This window comes from Erythrolamprus reginae, chromosome 7 (genome assembly GCF_031021105.1).
Source record: "Erythrolamprus reginae isolate rEryReg1 chromosome 7, rEryReg1.hap1, whole genome shotgun sequence".
Lineage (NCBI taxonomy): Eukaryota > Metazoa > Chordata > Lepidosauria > Squamata > Dipsadidae > Erythrolamprus > Erythrolamprus reginae.
The window spans coordinates 5,711,462-5,738,532 of NC_091956.1; positions in this window are offsets into that span (position 1 = coordinate 5,711,462).

The following is a 27,071-nucleotide window of genomic DNA, read 5'->3' on the forward strand; positions in this document are numbered from 1 at the left end:
TCTCCTCTATGATTCTCCTCTCCTCTATGATTCTTCTCTTCTCCTCTCTTCTCCTCTCCTCTCCTCTATGATTCTTCTCTCCTCTCCACTCCTCTCCTCTCCTCTATGATTCTTCTCTCCTCTCCTCTCTTCTCCTCTCCTCTCCTCTATGATTCTCCTCTCCTCTCCACTCCTCTCCTGTCCTCTATGATTCTTCTCTCCTCTCCTCTCTTCTCCTCTCCTCTCCTCTATGATTCTTCTCTCCTCTCCTCTCTTCTCCTCTCCTCTCCTCTATGATTCTCCTCTCCTCTCCTCTATGATTCTTCTCTTCTCCTCTCTTCTCCTCTCCTCTATGATTCTTCTCTCCTCTCCTCTATGATTCTTCTCTTCCCTTCTCTTCCCTTCTCTTCCCTTCTCTTCTCTTCTCTTCCCTTCTCTTCCCTTCTCTTCCCTTCTCTTCCCTTCTCTTCCCTTCTCTTCTCTTCTCTTCCCTTCTCTTCCCTTCTCTTCCCTTCTCTTCTCATCTTTTCTTCTCCTCCCTTACCTTCCATTCCCTTCCTTACCCTGATTTTGCGAAAGCAGGGAAGTTAAATCACTGTACATGGAGGGTTATCTTAGCGCGCAGAGTCCCACAGACTGAAAGAGGGATTTAAAAAGAAGGAACCTTTTTTTTTTTAATGGAGAAGTTTACCCTCTTTCAAAAAAAATAAAAAATCCAATTCCACTTCGCCATTCATTGACTAAGTAGTTTTCTTGAGTGCCCTGGGCCACTTCTGCTATATCCAGCTGGGACAATGAATAAAAGAAACGGGGAATAAAAGAAAGCTTTCTCTTCCTAGTGTATTGTGCACAATTAGGCCCACTTCAGTTGGTTTTTCCAAAAGTTAAGTGCAGTGATTGAACTCCACTTTGTAATATGATTTTTTCACACCCCTGGAGAGTTTATCGCCCAGCCCAGAAAATTCAGTCATCTTCTCGTAATATGAAGACAGTTCAATCTATTTTTCAACAGTGTGTCATCCCATGGAGCAGGGGAGTGTCATCGGCTGATTTCGGACATTGCTACTCAGCAGTTGAAGACCGACTGGTTGATATTTTACCATCAAGGAGTTCAGATTATCAGAGGATAATCAGAATTGCAGAAAAAAACCCACAATTTCTGCCTCTTCTGTGCACAGCCCTCGGAGTGAAACCCCCAACTCAAAAATCCTTTATTTTATGAATAAATCAAACTCTTTGTTGATATAAGCACACATAATGATAAGCAGGTTTTTTTAAAAACTCAGAGAAAGGACGATTTTCTTTTTGGGAGCTAGATGTCAACAAGGTTTGGGAAAAATCACCAAACTCGACCTAATCAGCATTCCAATAGATAACAAAGTCCATTTATCATTTAAGCCAGTGTTTCCCAACCTTGGCAACTTGAAGATATTTGGACTTCAACTCCCAGAATTCCCCAGCCAGCGAATGCTATATGACTGTAATTTGTTGCTTGTATTCTTATGATTTATTTATTTATTTATTTATTTATTTATAAATAAATAAATAAATAAATAAATAAATAAACAAACATAATATACATGAGTAATCTAATTATTTAAAAGACATATGCAAAGTTAATTTTAAAAAAATCTAAAGCCATTTATGCAATCATCCGCATTAATCCAATTCAATCATTCATATTGTCCGGGGACAATCTCGTAACTCCCGTCCTCATGCGAAAGACCAGGAGAGAAGGGGCAGTACAGTGGTACCTCTACTTACGAACTTAATCCGTTCCATGACCAGGTTCTTAAATAGAACAGTTTGTAAGAAGAAGCAATTTTTCCCATTGTAAAAGCAAATAATGTGTGCGATTGGGGAAACCACAGGTGGAGGCACTGTTTCCTCCCAGGAGATTCCTAGAGAGGCCCCACGGAGGCTTCTCCCCTTCTTATCCGGCCCTGTTTCCTCCCAGTAAATTCCTAGAGAGGCCCCACAGAGGCTTCTCCCCACCTTATCCAGCCCTGTTTCCTCCCAGTAAATTCCTAGAGAGGCCCCACAGAGGCTTTCCCACGCATTTTCCAGCCCTGTTTCCTCCTAGGAGATTCCTAGAGAAGCCCCATGGAAGCTTCTCCCCACCTTTTCTGGCCCTGTTTCCTCCCAGGAGATTCTTAGAGAGGCCCCACAGAGGCTTCTCCCTGCCTTTTCCGGAACCTGTTTCCTCCCAGGAGATTCCTAGAGAGGCCCCACAGAGGCTTCTCCCCGCCTTTTTCTGGACCTGTTTCCTCCCAGGAGATTCCTAGAGAGGCCCCATGGAGGCTTCTCCCTGCCTTTTCCGGCCCTGTTTCCTCTCAGGAGATTCCCAGAGAGACCCCATGGAGGCTTCTCCCTGCCTTTTCCGGATCTGTTTCCTCCCAGGAGATTCCTAGAGAAGCCCCAAACAGGCTTCTCTCTGCCTTTTCCAGTTACAATTTCAGAGGCTCGGGTTTGTAAGTGGAAAATGGTTCTTAAGAAGAGGCAAAAAAATCTTGAACACCCGGTTCTTATCTAGAAAAGTATGTAAGTAGAGGTGTTGTTAGGTAGAGGTGCCACTGTCTGTATCTCCGAAGGATTTCTTTGTGAGCTTCTTTAGCTGAACTAAAACAAGACAACGACTGTCAATTTTATTACCCAAAGGCGAAAAAGAAAAAAAAAAGATTCAATATTGAGATCCGAATGAAACGTGGCTGTTTAAGCCCTCAACAAAAGACTCAAAAAAATCTTTAGGAAGCAAACACGCCAATCTGGGAAGATAGGAAGCAGCTGAGTAAAAGCTGAATTCGAGTACATCAATCCAAATGGTCTCCTAAGTTCCCATCACCCGTCGTCGTTTTTAAATCGCCCAACAGCACAGCTTGTGGCAAAGAACTCCAAGTCAAACTTTAGTGCTAGCAACACAATGCAATAAAAAGTATTACGTTAGAAAGGAATACTAAGCAGCCTGAGTGGTAGACGAAGCCAAGAGTCTTGAAAATGGATTTTGAAACACATTTGAAAAGCAAAATATATATATATTGATTAAGAGCAGCGCTGGTTCTTTCCATTTCAAAGACATAAGAGGGCCTGGAGGTTCTGCAAGCTTGATTGATTTCTCTGGGTATTTTTTCTCTTTTAGCAAGAGCCATTGTGCAGCAGGAGAGCAGTCTCCCGTTGAAGGCGATGGCCTTGTGGTGATTCTTAGTGTGACTGAAGCCTGTTCTGTAGATTGAGAGAGAGAAAGAGAAGAGACGGAGAAAGAGAAGGAGAAGAGGAAGTGAGAAAGAGAGGGAAAGGTGAAGAAAAGAGAGAGAGAGAAGAAGAGGAAGAGAGGAGGAAGAGAGACAGAGAGGAAGAGAGAGAGAGAAACAGAAAGAGGAAAAGAGAGAGGGGGAACAACACTTGCAGATGGATTAATAGTTGGCTGACCAACCACACCCAATGAGTTGTCCTCAACGGTTCCAAATCCACATGGAAGAACGTAGGCAGTGGGGTACCACAGGGTTCTGTCCTGGGCCCTGTGCTCTTCAACATTTTCATCAACGACTTGGACGAGGGAATAGAAGGGCAACTGATCAAATTCGCAGACGACACCAAGCTGGTGGGGGTAGCCAATACCCTAGAAGACAGGCTCAAATTACAGAAAGACCTGGACAGACTAACACAGTGGGCCGACACTAACAAAATGATGTTTAACATCGACAAGAGCAAAGTCCTTCACCTAGGCAGAAAAAACCCTGGATACACATACAACCTGGGAGAAACCCCTCTTAGCAGTAGCGACTGCGAAAGAGACCTCGGAGTCTTGGTGGACAATCAACTAAACATGAGCCAACAATGTGCAGCAGCAGCTAAAAAAGCCAACACATTCCTAAGCTGCATCAACAGGGGAATACACTCCAAGGCCAGGGAAGTCTTAATACCACTCTACTACGCTCTGGTGTGACCACACCTGGAGTACTGTATTCAGTTCTGGTCACCACACTTCAAAAGAGACATTGAAACTCTGGAGAAGGTGCAAAAAAGAGCAACCAAGATGATTAAGGGATTGGAAACCAAGACTTACGAAGAGAGACTGAGGGAACTGGGCATGGATAGCCTAGAGAAAAGGAGGGCCAGAGCAGACATGATAGCAGTCTACAAGTATACGAGGGGATGTCACAGAGAGGAGGGGACCCCTTTATTCTTCTGGGCACCAGAGGTCCGGACGAGGAACAATGGCTGGAAGCTGATCAAGGAGAGATAAGGAGGAACTTCCTGACGGTCAGAGCGATCAACCAATGGAACAACCTACCAGCGGACATTGTGAACTCCAACACTCTGGACATTTTTAAGAGAAGATTGAACTGCCACTTGACTGGTGTACTATAGGGTTCCTGCTTGGGCAGGGGGTTGAACTTGATGGCCTTCAGGGTCCCTTTCAACTCTAACAATAAATAAATAAAAGGAAGGGAGGGAAGGAGGAAGAAAAAAGGGAAGGAAGGATGGATGGGAGGAAGAAAAGAAAGAAAGAGGGAGAGAAAGAAAGAGGAAAGAGAAGAGGCAGAGAAAGAGAAGAGTGGAAAAGAAGAAGAAGAGAGCAAGAGAAGAGGAAGAGGAAGAGAGGATGAAGAGGAACAGAGACAGAAAGAGAAAGAGTGAGAGAGAAAGAAAGAGGACGAGGAAAAAGAAGAGGAAAAGAGACAAAGACAGAGAAAGAGAAAGAGGAAAAGAGAGAGGGGGAAAGGAAGGAAGGAAGGAAGGACAGGAGGGATGGAAGAAAGAAGAAAAAAGGAAGGAAGGAAAAAAGAAAGAGAGAGAGAAAGAGAAAGAAAGAAAAAGACAAGGAGAAGAGGAAGTGAGGATGAGAGGGAAAGAGGAAGAAAAAAGAGAAAGGAAAAGGAAAAGGAAGAGAGGAGGAAGAGGAAGAGAGACACAGAGAGAAAGAGGAAGAGAGAGGAAGAGGAAGGGACGGAGACACAAAGAGAAAGAGAGAGAGAAAGAGGACGAGAGAAAGAGGATGAGGAAAAGAGACAGAGAGAGAGACAGAGAAAGAGGAAAAGAGATGTAACAATGTTCCCATGATGGTTATTGGATGCTTGCAGCTCTTTGGCGAGTGAGTCACTTCATCTCTCTTCATCTATGTGTGTAACTCACAGGGATGACTGTGGCTTGTTCTGGCTTTAGAAATCAGAGTCTGAGAGAGAAAGGCAGTTTAGGAAAGAAATCGTGGGGGGAGATGAACTCAGAGATGGTAACAGAGATGCATGATTTTCACTCTGGTTTGACCTAACAGTGAAATTAATTGGCTAAGGAGGCAAGGCTGCACAATGACCTATGGAGATGAATTATAGCAAGGTCGGGACTGTTTTGTTCTTTCTAAAATGAACACTGCCCTGACAAATTGGGAAAATGTAATTAATTACCAGCATGATCAGAGGAGGAGGAGGAAGAGGAGGAAGAAGAGGAGGAGGGGGAGGAGGAGGGGGAGGAAAGAGCCACTATCCTCTTCTTTGGACTAGGTAGATACACTTCTTGCAAAGGTAGAGGATGGGGTGGGGCGGAGTGGAGTAGAATGGAGTGGAGTAGAATAGAGTAGAGTGCACACGGTGTAGAATTTGGGGTGGAGGGTGGGGAGTGGAGGGTGGAGAGTGGAGTGGAGTGGAATGGAATAGAGTGTAGACTGTAGAGTGTAGAAGAGTGGAGTGGAGTGGGATGGGGTGGGGTGGGGCGGGGCGGAGTAGAGTAGAGTAGAGTAGGGAATGGGGTATGGAGTGGAATGGAGTGGAGTGGAGTAGAGTAGAGTAGAGAATGGGGAAGTGGGATGGAGTGGAGTGGAGTAGAGCAGAGTAAAGCAAAGTAGAGGATGAGGTGGCATGAAGTGGAATAGAGTGTAGAGTGTGGAGTGGGGTGGAGAGGAGAGGAGGAGAGAAGAGAAGAGGAGAGGAGAGGAGAGGAGAAGAGAAGAGAAGAGAAGAGAAGAGAAGAGAGAGAAGGATTTTCTCATTTCTGGCACTCCCTATTTCTATTAAGTTTTGCAAGAGAAGAGGAGAGGAGGAGAGGAGAGGAGAGAAGAGAAGAGAAGAGAAGAATCATAGAGGAGAGGAGAGAGGAGGAGAGAAGAGAAGAGAAGAATCATAGAGGAGAGGAGAGAGGAGAGGAGGAGAGAAGAGAAGAGAAGAATCATAGAGGAGAGGAGAGAGGAGAGGAGGAGAGAAGAGAAGAGAAGGATTTTCTCATTTCTGGCACTCCCTATTTCTATTAAGTTTTGCAAGAGAAGAGGAGAGGAGGAGAGGAGAGGAGAGAAGAGAAGAGAAGAGAAGAATCATAGAGGAGAGGAGAGAGGAGGAGAGAAGAGAAGAGAAGAATCATAGAGGAGAGGAGAGAGGAGAGGAGGAGAGAAGAGAAGAGAAGAATCATAGAGGAGAGGCAGAGAGGAGAGGAGGAGAGAAGAGAAGAGAAGGATTTTCTCATTTCTGGCACTCCCTATTTCTATTAAGTTTTGCAAGAGAAGAGGAGAGGAGGAGAGGAGAGGAGAGAAGAGAAGAGAAAAATCATAGAGGAGAGGAGAGAGGAGAGGAGGAGAGAAGAGAAGAGAAGAATCATAGAGGAGAGGAGAGGAGGAGAGAAGAGAAGAGAAGAGAAGTGAAGAGGAGAGAAGAGAAGAGAAGAGAAGGATTTTCTCATTTCTGGCACTCCCTATTTCTATTAAGTTTTGCAAGAGAAGAGGAGAGGAGGAGAGGAGAGAAGAGAAGAGAAGAGAAAAATCATAGAGGAGAGGAGAGAGGAGGAGAGAAGAGAAGAGAAGAATCGTAGAGGAGAGGAGAGAGGAGAGGAGGAGAGAAGAGAAGAGAAGAGTAGAATCATAGAGGAGAGAGGGGAGGAGGAGAGAAGAGAAGAATCATAGAGGAGAGGAGAGAGGAGAGGAGGAGACAAGAGAAGAGAAGAATCATAGAGGAGAGGAGAGAGGAGAGGAGGAGAGAAGAGAAGAATCATAGAGGAGAGGAGAAAGGAGAGGAGGAGAGAAGAGAAGAGAAGAATCATAGAGGAGAGGAGAGAGGGGAGGAGGAGAGAAGAGAAGAATCATAGAGGAGAGGAGAGAGGAGAGGAGGAGACAAGAGAAGAGAAGAATCATAGAGGAGAGGAGAGAGGAGAGGAGGAGAGAAGAGAAGAGAAGAGTAGAATCATAGAGGAGAGAGGGGAGGAGGAGAGAAGAGAAGAATCATAGAGGAGAGGAGAGAGGAGAGGAGGAGACAAGAGAAGAGAAGAATCATAGAGGAGAGGAGAGAGGAGAGGAGGAGGGAAGAGAAGAGAAGAATCATAGAGGAGAGGAGAAAGGAGAGGAGGAGAGAAGAGAAGAGAAGAGACAAGCAGGGGATGGGATGGGATGGAGAATAGAGTAGAGTAGAGTAGAATAGAGTAGATTAAAATAGAGTAGAATAGAACAGGATAGAGTAGGGTAGAACAGAATTTAGATGAATGAAACTTCAGCTCCCGAGATTGTCTCCCAGCATGTCTCAAATAGTGAATTCTAGTCCCGACTTGGGTGCAAAACAAACTGGGTGATCTTGAACCCGTCACTTTCTTTCATATTTAGTAAACCGGCCAAGGCAAAACCAAAAAAACCCAAAACCCTTCTAGAAAACCTTGTCACAGCAAAGGGGTCTTGTTTAGGTGGTCTCCAAGAATTGACCATGACTGAACAGAACAGAAGATGGAAAAACATCATAAGTATTTCCCTTCCCCCTAGGCTTATAGAATTTATACATGGTATGCCTGTATGTATGAGTGGTTCTTTAAATTGGGGGGTTTTTAGATTGTTTTTAATATTAGATTTGTTTACATTGACTTTTTATACTGTTGTTAGCTGCCCCGAGTCTTCGGAGAGGGGCAGCATACAAATCTAATAAATGAATGAATGAATGAATGAATGAATGAATGAATGAATGAATGAATGAATGAATAAGTATGAAAAAGAGTCTCTCTAAAAAAAGACCGATCCTTCTGTCGAGGTTGCAGAGAGAGATCTATCAGCAATTCAAGTCAGATCTCTTAATTGCTTTTCTGTTCAATTTTTTTTCCCCGCTGTTAAATCTCCCATTATTTCGCAGGCAGCTTCCAAGTCTCTGAGCCTCTCAGATACAGTTTTCCCTGCCAGATGAGCGGGAACATCTGTCTGTTGGCGGCATCAAAACCATCCTCTTGTTTTTCAGGTATTGTTTTTATCGGTTTGGAATCCTGAGTAAATATGACAAGTATATTATTGCTCAGAGAGCTGTGATGAATTGCACGTAAGTTTGCAAATGCTGTAATATTTTTTTTTTAATGCCCTGTTTGAACTCCTGTCATTTGCAAACGAATATGAAAAGAAATATGGCAAGGAAACTAATCTACGGTGCGGTGTATGACTCCTTTTCATTAATGTCAGGAATTAATGACAACATGGGCAAATGCAGGCAAAGACAAGATCAATTACTCCAGGAAGCTAAGTAAAAATGGGCTAGGATAACAGTGGCTATGGGAAAACTGAATTAAGTCAGCACCACGGAGACACCGCACGCCAGAATCAGTTTTGAGGCTGATCTCAAAATGTCTTGGGCATCCAAGTAATGAAATCAGGAGGAGGAAGAGGAGGAGGAGAAGGAGGAAGGAGGAGGAGAATGAGACAAAGGGAGAGAAAGAAGGAGAAGAGGAAGAGGAGGAGAAGGAGGAAGAGGAGGAGAAGGAGGAACGAGGGGGAGGAGACAAAGGGAGAGAAAGAAGGAGGAAGAGGAGGAGGAGGAGGGAGGAGAATGAGACAAAGGGAGAGAAAGAAGGAGAAGAGGAAGAGGAGGAGAAGGAGGAAGAGGAGAAGGAGGAAGGAGGATAATGAGACAAAGGGAGAGAAAGAAGGAGAAGAGGAAGAGGAGAAGGAGGAAGGAGGGGAGGAGACAAAGGGAGAGAAAGAAGGAGAAGAGGAAGAGGAGGAGAAGGAGGAAGGAGGGGAGGAGACAAAGGGAGAGAAAGAAGGAGAAGAGGAAGAGGAGGAGAAGGAGGAAGAGGAGGAGGAGAAGGAGGAAGGAGGGGAGGAGACAAAGGGAGAGAAAGAAGGAGGAAGAGGAGGAGGAGGAAGGAGGGGAGGAGACAAAGGGAGAGAAAGAAGGAGAAGAGGAGGAGGTGGAAGAGGAAGAGGAGGTGGAGAAAGAGGAAGCAGGGGAGGAGACAAAGGGAGAGAAAGAAGGAGAAGAGGAGGAGAAGGAGGAAGAGGAGGAGGAGAAGGAGGAAGGAGGGGAGGAGACAAAGGGAGAGAAAGAAGGAGGAAGAGGAGGAGGAGGAAGGAGGGGAGGAGACAAAGGGAGAGAAAGAAGGAGAAGAGGAGGAGGTGGAAGAGGAAGAGGAGGTGGAGAAAGAGGAAGCAGGGGAGGAGACAAAGGGAGAGAAAGAAGGAGAAGAGGAGGAGAAGAGGAGGAGGAGGAGGAGAAGAAGGAAGAGGAAGAGGAGAAGGAGGAAGGAGGGGGAGGAGACAGAGGGAGAGAAAGAAGGAGAAGAGGAGGAGAAGAGGAGGAGGAGGAGAAGGAGGAAGAGAAAGAGGAGAAGGAGGAAGGAGGGGAGGAGACAGAGGGAGAGAAAGAAGGAGAAGAGGAGGAGGAGGAGAAGAAGGAAGAGGAAGAGGAGAAGGAGGAAGGAGGGGGAGGAGACAGAGGGAGAGAAAGAAAGAGAAGAGGAGGAGAAGTGGAGGAGGAGGAGAAGGAGGAAGAGGAAGAGGAGAAGGAGGAAGGAGGGGGAGGAGACAGAGGGAGAGAAAGAAGGAGAAGAGGAGGAGAAGAGGAGGAGGAGGAGGAGGAGGAAGAGAAGGAGGAGAAGGAGGAAGGAGGGGAGGAGACAGAGGGAGAGAAAGAAGGAGAAGAGGAGGAGGAGGAGAAGGAGGAAGAAGAAGGAGAAGGAGGATGGAGGGGGAGGAGACAAAGGGAGAGAAAGAAGAAGAGGAAGACGAGGAAATGGAAGGTGGAGGAGGAGAGGAGGAGGAAGTGACAGGTGGAAAAAGAGGAGATGAGGAGACAAAGGGAGAAGGAGGAGAAGAGGAAAAGGAGACAGGGGGCGGAGGAAGAGGAAGAGGATGAGATAGGAGGAGGAGAAGAGGGAAGGAGAAGAAGGTGGAGAGGAGAAGTCACGGAGAAGGAAGAGGAGCCGTGTTCCCAGCTCCAGCTGACCATGGCCCCCCCCTCCCATCCTCTTCCTCCTCCTCGGAAAGCGGCAGGGCGACCAGCACTGGCAGGAGTTGAAGGGGGCGCATTTTGACCCCCATCTTTCCTCAACAGCTGATTGGCATCCATTTGCCCAGCCTGAGACAGGGGACGACCCAGGAAGGAGAGCGCGGGAAACGCGAAGCAAATTGTCACCCCAGAGAGCGACACTGATGAGGTTTATTTATTTTATTTATTTATTAGATTTGTATGCCGCCCCTCTCCGTAGACTCGGGGCGGCTCACAACAGCAATAGAACAATCCATAACAAATCTAATAATTTAGAAACATTTTAAAAAACCCATTATTAATCAGCCATTCATACAAACATACCATACATAAACTGTATAGGCCCGGGGGAGATATCTCAGTTCCCCCATGCCTGGCGGCAAAGGTGGGTTTTAAGGAGTTTACAGAAGGCAAGGAGGGTGCCTTCACCACCTCGCGGCTCGACTACTGTAATGCTCTCTACATGGGGCTACCTTTGAAAAATGTTCGGAAACTTCAGATCGTGCAGAATGCAGCTGCGAGAGCAATCATGGGCTTCCCAAGATATGCCCATGTTACACCAACACTCCGCAGTCTGCATTGGTTGCCAATCAGTTTCCGGTCACAATTCAAAGTGTTGGTTATGACCTATAAAGCCTTTCATGGCACCGGACCAGATTATCTCAGGGACTGCCTTCTGCTGCACGAATCCCAGCGACCGGTTAGGTGCCACAGAGTGGGTCTTCTCCGGGTCCTGTCAACTAAACAATGCCGCTTGGCGGGACCCAGGGGAAGAGCCTTCTCTGTGGTGGCCCCAGCCCTCTGGAACCAACTCCCCCCAGAGATTAGAATTGCCCCCACCCTCCTTGCCTTTCGTAAGCTCCTTAAAACCCACCTCTGCCGCCAGGCATGGGGGAATTGAGATGCTATTTCCCCCTGGGCCTTTACAATTTCATGTGTGGTATGTCTGTATCTATGTTTGGTTTTTTATATTAATGGGTTTTTTAATCATTTTTAGTATTTATTGGATTATTATTGTACATTGTTTTATTATTGTTGTTAGCTGCCCCGAGTCTCCGGAGACGGGTGGCATACAAATCCAATAAATAATAAATAAATAAATAATCTCTGAGGGGAGTTGGTTCCAGAGGGCCGGGGCCGCCACAGAGAAGGCTCTTCCCCTGGGTCCCGCCAGACGACATTGTTTAGTCAACGGGACCCGGAGAAGGCCAACTCTGTGGGACCTAATCGGCCGCTGGGATTCGTCTCGGAGGTATTCTAGCCCAATATAGATCTCTGTAGTTGTCGTGTTTTACTCAATCATCTCTTGGATGCATTTAATTTACTCGCTGATTAAATATCTTTGTGGATTTATAGGTCTGCTGCCTGCATTTAGAAACATAGAAGACTGACGGCAGAAAAAGACCTCATGATCCATCTAGTCTGCCCTTATACTATTTCCTGTATGTTATCTTAGGATGGATATATGTTTATCCCAGGCATGTTTAAATTCAGTTACTGTGGATTTACCAACCACGTCTGCTGGAAGTTTGTTCCAAGGATCTACTACTCTTTCAGTAAAATAATATTTTCTCATGTTGCTTTTGATCTTTCCCTTACCGCCTGAACGCGCTGTCCACCCATTTTGAGACTGTCAGAAATCACTACCCCTAAATCCTTCTCTTCTGAAGTGTTTTGCTAACACAGAACTGCCAATGCAATACTCAGATTGAGGATTCCTTTTCCCCAAGTGCATTATTTTACATTTGGAAACATTAAACTGCAGTTTCCATTGCTTTGACCATTTATCTAGTAAATGGAGAGGGGCGGCATACAAATCTAAATAATAAAATAAATAAATAAGTAAAAATAAAAGCTAAATGTGCAAAATTATTTGTTTGATTATCATCTTATTTTTTTTAGCCATGCTTAATAGATGATGATGATGATGATGATGATTTTCCAGATACACCATACAAATCCTTTATTATCCTGCAATTGAAATACCTTGGCAGATATTAAAATTGAATGTGGTTTCCTTCGGCTGAAAAGTAAATGAGAAGCTGCCAGAAGAAATTGTGGAGGTCTTCATAATTTGGCTCTTTCCATTTTGCAATAATTCACTCTTCCATTCTCTCACCGTTGAAAAGTGCCCGGAGCCTTTCAAAGAATCCCCGTTCTGAGCACCAGCCTTCCTTCATATAATGAAAGGAAGGAGAGAAAAATGTGAGCTATTTCAGACATCAAGGTAAGGGACGGATATCAACGTACTTCACAGCAGCAAATGAGTCTTCTGTCTGGTTCGGTCTCTTTCATCCTTTCTCTTGTCATCACTCATGCTCAGATGAAAGTCATTCCAAAAGTTTCATTTCTCCCCTTTGATATAGGGTAGATGGATAGGTTGGTGGGTGGGGGGATGAAGGGATAGATGGATGGAGAGAGAGAGAGAGAGAATAGAAATAGAGAGTGAGAGATGGAAGGATGGATGGAGAAAGAGAGAGATGGATGGAGAAAGAGAGAGAATAGAAAGAGAGTGAGAGATGGATGGATGGAGGGAGGGAGGGATGGAGGGATGGAGGGATGGAGGGATGGGTGGGTGGGTGGGTGGGTGGATAGACAGACAGACAGACAGAAAGATACATAGATAGAAGAGAGAGAGAGAGATGGATGGATGGTTGGATGGAGAGAAAGAGAATAGAAAGAAAATGAGAAATGGATGGATGGGTGGATGGGTGGGTGGATAGATAGACAGACAGAAAGATACATAGATAGACGAGAGAGAGAGAGAGATGGATGGATGGGTGGGGGGATGGATGGAAATATAGAGGAAGAGATAATTTGTATTTATTCCATTTTATTTTGTCAAGTATTTTATTTTATTGTCAAGTACGTATTGATAGTATACATAGATTAACAATGTTGATATACATGAGATGGATACTAAGAGGGAAATGGAAGAAATACATAATAAATAGATGATAGATGATGATAGGTAATAGCTAGCTTGATATATACACCTTCAACTGTAGTTCATTTTCATGCTTGGTGGAACAGCTTGCCTGTGGAGGTTGTGAGAGCTCCAACACTTGAGACTTTCAAAGGAAGATTGGACTGCTTTTTGTCTAAAAGGTGGTAGGGACTCCTGCTTGACTGGGGTAGGTTGGACTAGATGACGTACAAGGTCCCTTCCAACTCTAGTAGTAATCTAATCTAATCTAATCTGGAAAAAAAAGCAAATGCCCATGTTTCACCAGCACTCCGCAGTCTGCATTGGCTGCCGATCAATTTCCGGTCACAATTCAAAGTGTTGCTTATGACCTTTAAAGACCTTCATGGCATCGGACCAGAATATCTCCGAGACCGCCTCCTGCCACACGAATCCCAGTGACCGATTAGGTCCCACAGAGTGGGCCTTCTCCGGGTCCCGTCAACTAAACAGTGTCGGTTGGCGGGCCCCAGGGGAAGAGCCTTCTCTGTGGCGGCACCGGCTCTCTGGAACCAACTCCCCCCCGGAGATTAGAACTGCCCCTACTCTTCCTGCCTTCCGTAAACTCCTCAAAACCGACCTTTGCCGTCAGGCCTGGGGGAATTGAGACATCTCCCCCGGGCATGTTTAATTTGTGTGTGTGTCTGTTAGTATATGGGGTTTCCTTTTAAATCTTAAATGTTTTAAACTTACGCAGATTATTTATGATTTGTTTTTCTCTGTTGTGAGCCGCCCCGAGTCCTCAGAGAGGGGCGGCATACAAATCTAAATAATAAATAAATAAATAAATCAAAAATAGTAACTTGGCCATTGGACTGAACAAGAATAGTTGACAACATGCAGAAAATACATTTTCTATTCAACGTCCAGATGTAGCTCCTAAGGGGGCACATTTTCAGGCAAGGGTTGTTAACCATTTTCCTACCTGCTGAGCTCCCAAATGGCATTATTTCTCCCTCCTCAACAGTTGTTATTTGCAGCGAAATATATGGGTAGGTATCGTGTAAATGTTCCATATGTTTTCCTTCAGGGGGCCAGATGCTGTCTGAAGGCTTATTAACTTTTATCCTTGTTATGTTTCGCTTCGGATAAGGCCGCTCGCCCCTTCCAATTCCCACTCCCCTGACTTTGGAGGATGTGTGTAAGGGAATAGGTACACACAAACACACACACACACACAAACACACACACACACGCACATCACAGAGAGAGGGGACGAGGGAAGGAGGCAGTTTCACCATCACTCCGCAGTCTGCATTGGCTGCCGATCAGTTTCCGCTCACAATTCAAAGTGTTGGTTATGACCTTTAAAGCCCTTCATGGCATTGGACCAGAATATCTCCGAGACCGCCTTCTGCCGCACGAATCCCAGCAACCGATTAGGTCCCACAGAGTGGGCCTTCTCCGGGTCCCGTCAACTAAACAATGTCGGTTGGCGGGCCCCAGGGGAAGAGCCTTCTCTGTGGCGGCACCGGCCCTCTGGAACCAACTCCCCCCGGAGATTAGAACTGCCCCTACTCTTCCTGCCTTCCGTAAACTCCTTAAAACCCACCTTTGCCGTCAGGCATGGGGGAACTGAAACATCTCCCCCCTGGGCATGTTTAATTTATACATGGTATGTTTGTGTGTGTGTGTCTGTTAGTATATGGGGTTTTTTAAATCTTCAAATATTTTAAATTTAGTCGGATTATTTATGATTTGTTCCACTTGTTGTGAGCCGCCCCGAGTCTTCGGAGAGGGGCGGCATACAAATCCAATAAGTAAGTAAGTAAGTAAGTAAGTAAGTAAGTAAGTAAGTAAGTAAGTAAGTAAATAAATAAATAAATACATGGCTGCAAAAAAAATTACTACCACACTGTGGGTGTGGCTTATTTGGTGGGTGTGGCTTGCTGGCCATGTGACAAGGTGGAAGTGGCTTGATGATCATGTGACCAGGGGTGGCTTAAAGGTCATGTGACTGGCTTAAAGGTGATGTCACTCGAATTAAGGGTTTGGGTTAGGGTTAGGGTTCCCGGCCTCTCCTCACCTCAAATAGATTGAATTTCCCTATCTATTTACTATTACTGAATATCCAAATTATTCTATGTGTATATGCTATACGTATACGTACACATTACACACAGGTACACCAAAATATACATTAACTACTATAGAAACTGTATGTGTATGTACAAACAAGAACACAGAAGCCCTTGAAAGCCCACCTCTGTGTTTTTGTGATGCTGCGATTTCGCTGAGTCTCTCCTCGCTGGGAAACCCTACTTCCGGACTTCCATTGCCAGCGAAGCACCCGTTTTTGCGCTGCTGGGATTCCCCTGCAGCATCGCAAAAACACGGAAGTCCGGAGGTGGGGTTTCCGATGGAGGGGAGCCTCAGGAGAATCCCAGCAGCACAAAAACGGGTGCTTCGCTGGCAACAGAAGTCCAGAGGCGGGGCATCCCAGTGGCGGCGGCTTGGGTTTGTAAGGTAAAAATAGTTTGGAAGAAGTGGCAAAAAACCCTCAAACCCCGGGTTTGTGTTGTGGTTCAGTCTGGGACCCCTCCGGGAATGGCTGACCTTCTGTCGGTTTCCAGCTCAGAGGGAGAGGCTGAGGAACAGGAGGTGCAGACAGACGAAGAAGAATCCCAGGCTGAAGAAGAAGGACAGCCAGAGTCCCACCAGGGGGAGCTCTCCCCAGCAAGCAGCCTGGATTCCTTAGGGGAAAATGCTCAAGACATCATAGATATGCGACAAAGGCGAGCTAATCAGAGACGGACTCAATTGGCTAGGTATTTCCAGCATTAGAGGTCACAGCTGGGTTTGGGTGTGGTGCTCTTGGGAAAGGATAAAAGGCGGACCCACCCTTCCTGGCTTGTGGAGTTTTATCTTGGAGATTCGTGAGACCTGTCTGTGAACTTTGGTGGCTTACAATCCTGGTTTGTGCCTTGGACTATTGAAACCTTGGGGGGGGGTGCCAGCAAGAAGCTTGTGGGATTGACTGGACATCAGGACCCTGCTGTAACGTATTCTAGCCTGTCTGTTGTGAAGACAGGTTTTCCTTTGTGCTTATTTTTTCCAGCTATAAAATACTTTTGGCTTTTACCAGAGTGTCTGGCTGTTTTTTCAGTTGGTGTTGAGGTCTGGGAAAACCCAGACAGAACAGGTTTGTATCTCGAAAAGTTTGTAGCAAAACAAGAACTACTAAACGACGAGGGGTTTGTAAGACGAGGTATCACTGTATTGCCTTTTCCCTTTAAATGTTTAGTTGTTGGTGTCAATTCAGCAGTGACAAATGATTACTCCATCTCTAAAGGCACTATTTGCTGGGCCTTTCGGTAATTAATAACAATGAAGCTAACATGTGGGCTTTTTTTAAAAAAAAAAAGTACTTTCAAAAAGGCTTTGCAAACAAAGATTAAGTGCCTTTGCAGCAAAGACAAGTTGCGGGTTTCTCTTATGTTTATTTAATGGATCCACATGCTTTCCACCCAAGTGCACCTTGTCCTTCTTGTCAAGCAATTAACATAAATTTACCCCTGCAATTTAGCCATATAAACAAAATGAATAAATATTTTCCCAGCTATACGATTGGAACAAGCATTTAATTAAGCCTTATTAAGGTTCGCCATATGCTTTGCATATGCTAAGCCCTTAAGTGTGGGCCTCCTCCTTAAAGAAGGCTTTCAAACGACTTGGGAGGAAATTACAGCACTCAAAACAGGCTACATAATTTGCCACTATTACCAAATTGCAGATGCAGAGATGGCCATTATTAGAAAAGCATTCGCATTCTAATGAATGTTTGGACAATCTTAATGACGACAGTATGTATGTTAGCCTGCATAATTTTTTTTTTATTGCTATGGCCACATTTTTAATATTACAAATAATGTAAGTTTTTTTTTGCTTTTGTCTCACCAGAGCTATTCAGTGATGGTTTTAGAGGACTTCAAAGTTTATTTTATTTATTTATTTTGTCCAATACACAATAATATACAATGACGCTTATAGAGGATATAGTAGAGGAGATATAGGAGATATAGGAGAGACTATAGGACAGGGGACGGAAGGCACTCAACTCGGTTACTGAAGTCATATTTTTTACGGTCAAGTTTGGAGCGGTTAATATTAAGTTTAAATCTGTTGTGTGCTCTTGTGTTGTTGTGGTTGAAGCTGAAGTAGTCGCCGACAGGCAGGACGTTGCAGCATATGATCTTGTGGGCAATACTTAGATCATGTTTAAGGCGTCTTAGGGATAAAAGAGAAGATACTGTGTATGAGATATGGGAGAGACTATAGGACAGGGGAGGGAAGGCACTCTAGTGCGCTTATGTACGCCCCTTACTGACCTCTTAGGTATCTGGAGAGGTCAACCGTGGATAGTCTAAGGGTAAAATGTTGGGGGTTAGAGGATGACACTATTGAGTCCGGTAATGAGTTCCATGCTTCAACAACTCGATTACTAAAGTTGTATTTTTTACAGTCAAGTTTGGAGCGGTTAATATTAAGCTTGAATCTGTTGCGTGCTCTTGTGTTGTTGTGGTTGAAGCTGAAGTAGTCTTTGATAGGCAGGACATTGCAGAGTAAGAAATGTAGTAGGGTATCATTTTGTTGCAATATGGCCCTGATGTCAAAATAAATAAAAATAGTAAAGAATTCTGTTTCTTTTGGGGTTTGGGGGCTGTGGGATCTAAGCTAAAAGGGGGGGGGGAGGCTTTGTCCTTTGGGGAGTTTTTTTATCTCCGGGACCCCTGAAGCATCTGGAGGACAAAACAATCTTTCCCAAGGCTGAAAATCAGCTGCACTTGAGCTGAAACATGGAAACGTCTCACATGCCCTCAGTAATGGGCAGTCAAAATTTTACTGCCACACTCTGTGTGTGGCTTATTTTGTGGGTGTGGCTTAATGGTCATGTGACTGGGTAGGAGTGGCTTGCCGGCCATTTGACCTAGGTGGGAGTGGCTTGAATGATCATCACCATTTAAGTGAACTGTTAAGTCCTCGACTTACAGCCTCACTAGTGTCGCTCCCTGGGGTGACAATTTGCTTCGTGTCTCCTGCGCTCTCCTTCCTGGGTCACCCCTCCGCCTCAGGCTGGGTAGCTAGGCAAACAGGTGAACATAAGAACCTAAGAAGAGTCAGGCTGAACCAGGCCAAAGCCTATTGAGTCCAGCATTCTGTGTCACATAGTGACCCACCAATTGTCCATGGGGATCTTGAGCAGAAAGAGAAGGCAAGACCCTCCCTTTCCCTTGACCCCCAACAAGTGGTACCCAGGGGAATCCTGCCTGCCCCAACCAACATAGAGGCAACACTTGGACATCCGTTTCAATAACCACCGATACACTTGGCATCCATGAATCTGTCTAATCCTGCCTTGAAGCTATCCATGACCCTCTGGGTGAAGAAATATTTCCCTTGATTTCTTACCTATGAGCTTTAGGGAGGGCCCCCTTGTCCTAGTATTGTGTGATAGAGAAAATAATTTTTCTCTATCCATCTTTTCTATCCCGTGCATGATTTTATACCCTTCGATCAAGTCTCCCCTTTAACACCGTCTTTCAAGGCTGAAGAGACCAAGGCGTTGTAACCAGCGCCGCTTCCACCCACACCTTCTGCTTGCACCTCAGGTGGGAGGTGGCCGCGTCAGGCTGGAAGGGAGCCAGGCAGGAGAGAGGGAAGCTCGTCCGAGGCCAGGAAGGAGGAAAGAGGAAAAAAGCAAGGAGCACAGACGCAGCAGCAGGGGGGGAAAGCAGAGCGGAGCCGAGACCAATAATCCAGGAAGTGACAGCTGCCAATCAGCTGGAGCTGTGTACACATCTGTCCTGCCTGGTGCCCACCACTCTATACCCTCCCAATTCAAAATGTTGGTTATGACCTATAAAGCCCTTCATGGCACCGGACCAGAATATCTTCGGGACCGCCTTCTGCCGCACGAATCCCAGCGACCGGTTAGGTCCCACAGAGTTGGCCTTCTCCGGGTCCCGTCGACGAAACAATGTCATCTGGCGGGATCCAGGGGAAGAGTCTTCTCTGTGGTGGCTCCGACCCTCTGGAATCAGCTCCCCCCTGAGATTAGGATTGCCCCCACCTTTCGTAAACTCCTTAAAACCCACCTCTGCCGTCAGGCATGGGGGAACTAAAACATCTCCCCCTTGCCCATGTTGTTTTGCTGTTTGATTGATTGTGTGCTTGTTTTTTATATATATTGGGATTGTTTTATGACTTTCTTAACTTACAATTGTAATTGGATTGGTGGGCATTGGATTTGTCACTATGTACTGTTTTTTGCGATTGTTGTGAGCCGCCCCGAGTTTGCGGAGAGGGGCGGCATATAAATCCAATAAATCTAATCCTAATCTAATCTCCCATATGTCTCCACGTGCCATAGGTTTGCCATCATGGTCTTCGACGATACTTTACTTTTCAATGTTTTCCTGGTCTTTTTTTTTTTTTTAATTGAATTGAGAGTTGAAAAACACTTGAAATGCCTTGAAGTTTGTGAACTGGCAACTTACTGCTACCTGGGGAGCGTTGGGTCGGTTGCCAAGAGATGATTATCTTATTTTTCCTCATTTGAAACCCCGTTACTGTATATGCTGGAAAACAATGGCAACTAATGAGAACTAATGAATCACCCAAAAGTAGCACTTCGCTCCAACAAAAGGCTGAGCTGACAGTTTGAGAAGAGACCAAAAAATAAATACCTGCTGAGAATCTGCAAATAGGCTGTAAATTACCTGGGATTCGGGTAAATGAGACAGGTCCCAGTGCAGGAGATCGAAAGAAATCATTAGTTGAATTACAAGCCGCTCTGAGACTCTGCTCAGGTTCTCTAATCTCTTTTCCACCAGGATCCTTATTTAAATTTGTATCTTTTAAAAAATCTTTTTTTAAATGTTCATCGCGCTCTTTATTATCTATCTACCCATAATCCGTCCGTCCATCCATTATCTATCTATCTGCCTATCATCTATCTCAGTGGTATTCGTCCATCCATCCATCATCTTTCTATCTGCCTATCATCTATCTACTGGTAGGCAGTGTTCCTCATAAGCTGTGCGCATGCATGCGAGCACGCTCCAAAATACCCCCCCCCGTGCACCCTTTTCCACAGGCGCACGCTCCCTATCCCCCTGCCAGCCCGCGGGCGGGGGGCGGGGAGGCGCTGGCAGTAGAAGGGAAGGGAGCCGCGGCCGCCCCTGCCTCCCCATGGTGCCTCCGGCCCTCTCGCACCCCTGGCCTCTCGGCCCTGCCCCCCACCCGCCCGATCCGCCCCCTCTCCTCCTCTGCCACCTCCTGCCTTGGGGTGCAACTTCTCCCACGGCGGTGGCTGCGGCTTCGCCTTATCCACTTCTGCGCTCCCAGCTAGGGGGCTGCGAGAGAGGGATTTCTCCGTGCGTTTCGGGAATGCCCGCCTCGCCCCTCTCACAGCCCCTTCGCTGGGAGCGCTTTCGTCCCAGACCTTTCAGCAAGGGGGCTACAGTAGAGGCAGGGCAGGTGTTCCCGAAGCGCTCGGAGAAAGCGCTCTCACAGCCCCCTCGCTGACAGAGAGAGAGAGAGGGGGAGAGAGAAAGTAAGAAAGAGAGAGAGAGAGAAAGGGGGAGAGAGAGAGATAGCAAGAGAGAGAAGAGAAAGAAAGCAAGAGAAAGAGAGAGAGAGAGCAAGAGGGGGAGAGAGAAAGAGAGAGAAATGACTCTTGATTTAAAGCATATGGTAAAAATAACAGAGAGAAAAACCCCCCAGCCGTTTGTGTGTGTGTGTGTGTGTGAACTCTTGAACCATTTCCAATAGCTCACCTGTTATTGGAAATGGTTCAAGAGTTCACACACACACACAAGGGGGAGGAGACAGGGATGGAAAAAGAGAAGATAGTAATAATAGTAATAGATTTTGCTTTTGTTTTATTATTAATTTCTTTTAATAAAAAAGAAGGGAATTTTTTGCTTATTTATTTGTTTGTTTGTTTGTTCGTTCATTCGTTCGTTCGTTCATTCATTCATTCATCCATTCATTCATTCATTCATTCATTTATTTATTTATTTATACTTCTATGCCGCCCAGTCCCAAAGGGACTGCCGCTCAGACACTATACTTTTCCGCCCACACCGGGGAAAAAATTAGAGGGAACATTGCTGGTAGGTTTCATTTTTTTTTACTACCAGTTCTATGGGCGTGCCATGGCCTGGTGGGCGTGGCCGGGAAAGGAAACTGCAAAATCTCCATTCCCACCCCATTCCAGGGGGAGGTTTTTATTGATTTTATTTATTTATTTATTTTGTCCAATACACAATACATATAGAAGAGAATAGACATGAGGTAATAGACATGAGGTAATGGCTTGCATTGGCTGCCGATCAGTTTCTGGTCACAATTCAAAGTGTTGGTCATGACCTAAAGCCCTACATGGCTTTGGACCAGACTACCTTCGGAACCGCCTGCTACCGCACGAATCCCAGTAACCGATAAGGTCCCACAGAGTTGGCCTTCTCCGGGTCCCATCGACTAAACAATGTCATTTGGCGGGCCCCAGGGGAAGAGCCTTCTCTGTGGCGGCCCTGGCCCTCTGGAACCAACTCCCCCTGGAGATTAGAATTGCCCCCACCTTCCCTGTCTTTCGTAAACTACTCAAGACTCATTTATACCGCCAGGCATGGGGGAGTTGAGATATTCCTTCCCCCTAGGCCATTACAAGTTATGCATGGTATGTCTGTGTGTATGTTTGGTTTTATAATAAGGGTTTTTAGTAGTTTTATTATTGGATTGTCACATGCTGTTTTTATCATTGTTGTTAGCCGCCCCGAGTCTACGGAGAGGGCAGCATACAAATCCAATAAATTATTATTATTATTATTATTATTATTATTATTAGTATTATTAGTATTAGTATTATTAGTATTATTAGTATTATTAGTATTATTAGTATTATTAGTATTATTAGTATTAGTATTGTTAGTATTGTTAGTATTAGTATTATTATAGAAAGAAAAATATAAAAATAGAGGAGAAGATATATGAAAGGAAGAAAATATATATGATATATGAGGTAAAGGAAAGACAATTGGACAGGGGACGAAAGGCACACTAGTGTACTTATGCACGCCGCGTACTGACCTCTTAGGAACCTGGAGAGGTCAATCGTGGAGAGTCTAAGGGAGAAATGTTGGGGGTTAGGGGTTGACACTATTGAGTCCGGTAATGAGTTCCACGCTTCGACAACTCGGTTGCTGAAGTCATATTTTTTACAGTCAAGTTTGGAGCAGTTCGTATTAAGTTTGAATCTGTTGCGTGCTGTTGTGTTATTGTGGTTGAAGCTGAAGTAGTCATTGACCGGTAGGATGTTGCAGCATATGATCTTGTGGGCAATACTCAAATCGTGTTTTAAGCGCCGTAGTTCTAGGCTTTCTAGGCCCAGGATTGTTAGTCTATTTTCGTAGGGTCTTCTGTTTCAAGTGGAGGAGTGAAGGGCTCTTCTGGTGAAATATCTTTGGACAGTAGTAGAGAGTAGTAGATCCTTGGAACAAACTTCCAGCAGACGTGGTTGGTAAATCCACAGTAACCGAATTTAAACATGCCTGGGATAAACATATATCCATTGTAAGATAAAATACAGGAAATAGTAAAAGGGCAGACTAGATGGACCATGGGGTCTTTTTCTGCCGTCAGTCTTCTATGTTTCTATGTTTCTATTTTCAAGGGTGTTGATGTCTGAGATGTGGTATGGGTTCCAGACAGATGAGCAGTAGTCTACGATGGGTCTGGCAAAAGTTTTGTAGGCTCTTGTGAGTAGTGTGAGATTGCCTGAACAGAAGCTGCGTAGGATCAGGTTAACAACTCTAGAAGCTTTTTTGGCGACATTGTTGCAGTGGGCTTTAGCACTTAGGTCATTCGATATTAGTATTCCAAGGTCCTTTACAGAATGTGGGTTGGCAGTGAGAGGTTGTTTATTCAGTTCGTATGTGCGGTTCGGATTCTTTTTGCCAATGTGGAGGGTAGAGCATTTGTTGGTTGATATTTGAAGTTGCCAGGTGTTAGACTAAAGCTGGCTGAGGAATTCTGGGGGTGGAAGTCCACAAGTCTTAAAGTGGCCCTGGTTTGAGACCCCTGCCCTAAGAGGTTGTGATGTTTGCCGTGGGATTTAGCCCCACCAAAACCTCTTAGCTCAGCCAGTTGTGGGTTAGAAAGATGCCACTGAGTCTCACTCATATGCATAGATCTTGGGCTTGGTGCATTGTGTATATTTAGTGGCCGAAAGGAAAACTTCAAAGTGGCTCGCTCAGCGCACTGGGGTGCGGGGGAAAGGCACGATGCTTATTTATGGCGCATTGAAATGAATAGTCTATAATGAAAATGACCCATTTGGTCTTCCAAGGCTGGATGTGAAAGATCAATTAAAGTGACTGCTGCAGAGTTTTTCCTTCCAGGCAACAGAAATAGCCTTGGATACAAAGCCCCAGCAGTCGCAATCATTGGTGTGCTTAAAACTGTACAGGCAGTTCTCGGGATGACGACTGAGCCAGGGGTGGACTTCAAAAAATTTAGGAAGGGGTTACTCTGCTCAGTTGCTGGGTTGGTGTGGCTATGATCGGCGGCCTAGTCAGGGTCCTGCACCAAAGCGACAGAGGGGGGTTTGTTATTGTCCTACATGGGCTCTGCGGAGAGGGGCGGCATACAAATCCAATAAATTATTATTATTATTATTATTATTATTATTATTATTATTATTATTATTATTCCTCTGGGAGGGCAAAAATGGCCTTCCCAGGCTTTGCAGGCCCTTTGAAGCAGAGAGACCCTCTGAGACCCTCCCTCTAAGTCTCAAAATGGGTAAACAGTGCAGTCCGGCTGTAGGGAAAGCAAGTAGAATGCTTGGCTGTATAGCTAGAGGTATAACAAGCAGGAAGAGGGAGATTGTGATTCCGCTGTATAGAGCGCTGGTGAGACCACATTTGGAACAATACTGTGTCCGGTTCTGGAGACCTCACCTACAAAAAGATAAAATTGAACAGGTCCAAAGACGGGCTACAAGAATGGTGGAAGGTCTTAAGCATAAAACGTATCAGGAAAGACGTCATGGACTCAATCTGTATAGTCTGGAGGACAGAAGGAAAAGGGGGGACATGATTGAAATATTTAAATATGTTAAAGTGTTAAATAAGGTTCAGGAGAGAAGTGTTTTTAATAGGGAAGTGAACCCAAGAACAAGGGGGCACAATCTGAGGTTAGTTGGGGGAAAGATCAGAAGCAACGTGAGAAAATATTATAAATCGCAAAAAAAAAAAATCGCAAAAATGGCGCTCCGCTGGGCGCTGCTGCCCGGCTGTCACCTTTTGAAACAGCCGGGCGCTTCTCAGCATTCTCCCGAATGCCGAGCCCAGAAGTTCGGCAAAAGTTCAGGTTCGGCATTCGGGTTCGGGAGGCCGCCGAGAAGCGCCACCACCCGGCTGTCTCTTTTGCAGAAGAGCCATGGAGCTGTTGTTTGGTCAGGAGGCTCAAACGGAGGTGGGGAATCCCAATAGGGAATTCCATGGGCGAAGCTTTGACGTCACAAAGACGTCCTTCCTGGAGTCCACATTTTGGCCGTCCAGGAAGGACGTCTCTGTGATGTCAAAGCTCCACCCATGGAATTCCCTATTGGGATTCCCCACCTCCGTTTGAGCCTCCCGACTGGCCGACAGCTCCACGGTTCTTCTGCAAAGGAGACAGCCGGACAGCGGTGCTTCTCGGCGGCCTCCCGAACCCAAACACCGAACCCGAACTTTTGCTAAACTTCCAGGTTCTCCATTCGGGCGGCGGGTTTGTAAGGCAAAAAAGTTCGTAAGAAGAGGCAAAAATTTTCCGAACCCCGGGTTCGTATCTCGAAAAGTTTATATGATGAGGGGTTCGTATCAGGAGGTACTACTGCACTTCTTATCCTATATCATATAAACTATATTAGAAAATTTTATATGTTTAAATTCTTATTAATAAATGAATTTGTGTCCTATCATTATATAGTGCTGCCACCAATTCTTATCTTGCCATCTGGCTAACAAGATTTAATTCAATTTTCATTTCTCATCTTTCCCCAAGTTTCATCTCCTGTCACTCTACAGTTGAGAAAATCCTCGCCTTCAATCTCGAACCGTCAAGAAATTCTTGGGCGACACTGACTGTTGATTTTCTGTGCTTCAGCAAGTAACTTGGGCACCATCGCACAGCGTTCATGCCCTTAGCATTCAAGTAGCATATTATTTATTTATTTATTTGTTTGTTTATTTGTTTATTTATTTTTATTTTTATTTATTTTGTCCAATACACAATGAGGGTTTTAGTGGGTATATATCTATATACACATAGTAAAATACATGATGAAGGTTATAGAGGAGATACTCATAGTAAAATATATCTAAGAAAGAATAGAAAAGAAGATACATAGTAATAGAACATATCAATGAAAGAATAGAAGAAGAGATATAAGAATAGAAGAAAGGTATAGGAGAGCAATAGGACAAGGGACGGAAGGCACTCTAGTGCACTTGTACTCGCCCCTTACTGACCTCTTAGGAATCTGGATAGGTCAACCGTAGACGCTCATCTCTAACCTTCACCACAATGCCAGTCGATGATCTACTGACCCCAGGCACTGCTCATTCTTAATGATGGGTGAACCCAACCCAAGTTCGGACGAACTTCACATAAAGTTCGGCCAAACCCGAACTGAATCCGAATTCGAACTCCGAACGCTACGTGACATCAAAGCTCTGCCCCCAGAATCCCATCGTTTTTTATTTTTACGGATTTTTTATTTTTATTTATTTTTACGAAAAAGGATGCCACAGCGGCGCTGCAAGCAAGGGGCGGTCCTTTCACGTAAAAATAAACATTTTTATTTTTACGTGAAAGGACCGCCCTTTGCTTGCAGCGCCGCTGCGGTGTCCTTTTTTGTAAAAATAACAGTTTATTTTTACATGAAAAGATCTCCCTTTGAAGGAGCTGGGGAATCTCTCCCACGAAGAGATTCTGCGGGGGTGGAGCTTTGACGTCACGTATACCAGCAGGTTGCTAAGCACGCCAAGTGATCACTTCCTGGATTCCATCCTCCCTCCATTATTCTAGTGCCGGCCCCGGAATCCAGGAAGTGATCACCTTGTTGTGCTTAGCAACCTGCCGGTATACGTGACGTCAAAGTTCTGCCCCCGGAATCCCTTTGTGGGATTCCCCAGCTCCTTTTGTGCTTCCTTCCCATCCTCCCGACTGGGCGACAGCTCCCCGGTGTTTGCCTTTCTCCGGCACCACCGACGCCCAGTTCCCCCTCCTCTTCTCAGCAGATGACAGCCGGGCGGTGGCTTTCATGGTGTTCGGCACGAACGCCGAACCGGAGCACGAATTGTTAAAAAAAATTGGGTTAGGGTCCGGCATGCCGAACACCACAAAATTCAGTATAGTGCCGAATTGTGCGGGTTCGGTTCGCCCAACACTACTCGTTCTCTTCTGTTGGCTTCCTGTTACACAATAGTAATACCAACTTCCCCTGCAAACATTCCTGGTGAGAGCTACATGCCTTGTAACCTTACTTTCCGGATAACCCTCGTATTTTTGGAGACAATTACAATTTTTAATGCCCTGAGCATCGCATCTGATAATCTGGCTGACCACCCACCACGCATCTGATGTCTATTCCAAATTTCACACGGTTCTCTTTGGCTGTCAGTGAAGATCTGGGCTGTACAAATAAAATTGACTTCCAGTTGATGAATTGTTAGACCAAAGCCTTATTAATGTCTTTTATTCCATGTTTTCTTAATTGGCTTTCTTGCCTCTCAACTCTCCTACCAGTAATTGGGTGATAAATTCATCTTTTACAGATGGGCTGTCCTTGGCAGCAAAAACATCTCCCTTTTTTTGGAGAACTTTAAGTCAGTTTCGGAAAGAAATTCTTGCTTAAAAGCAGAAAAAAA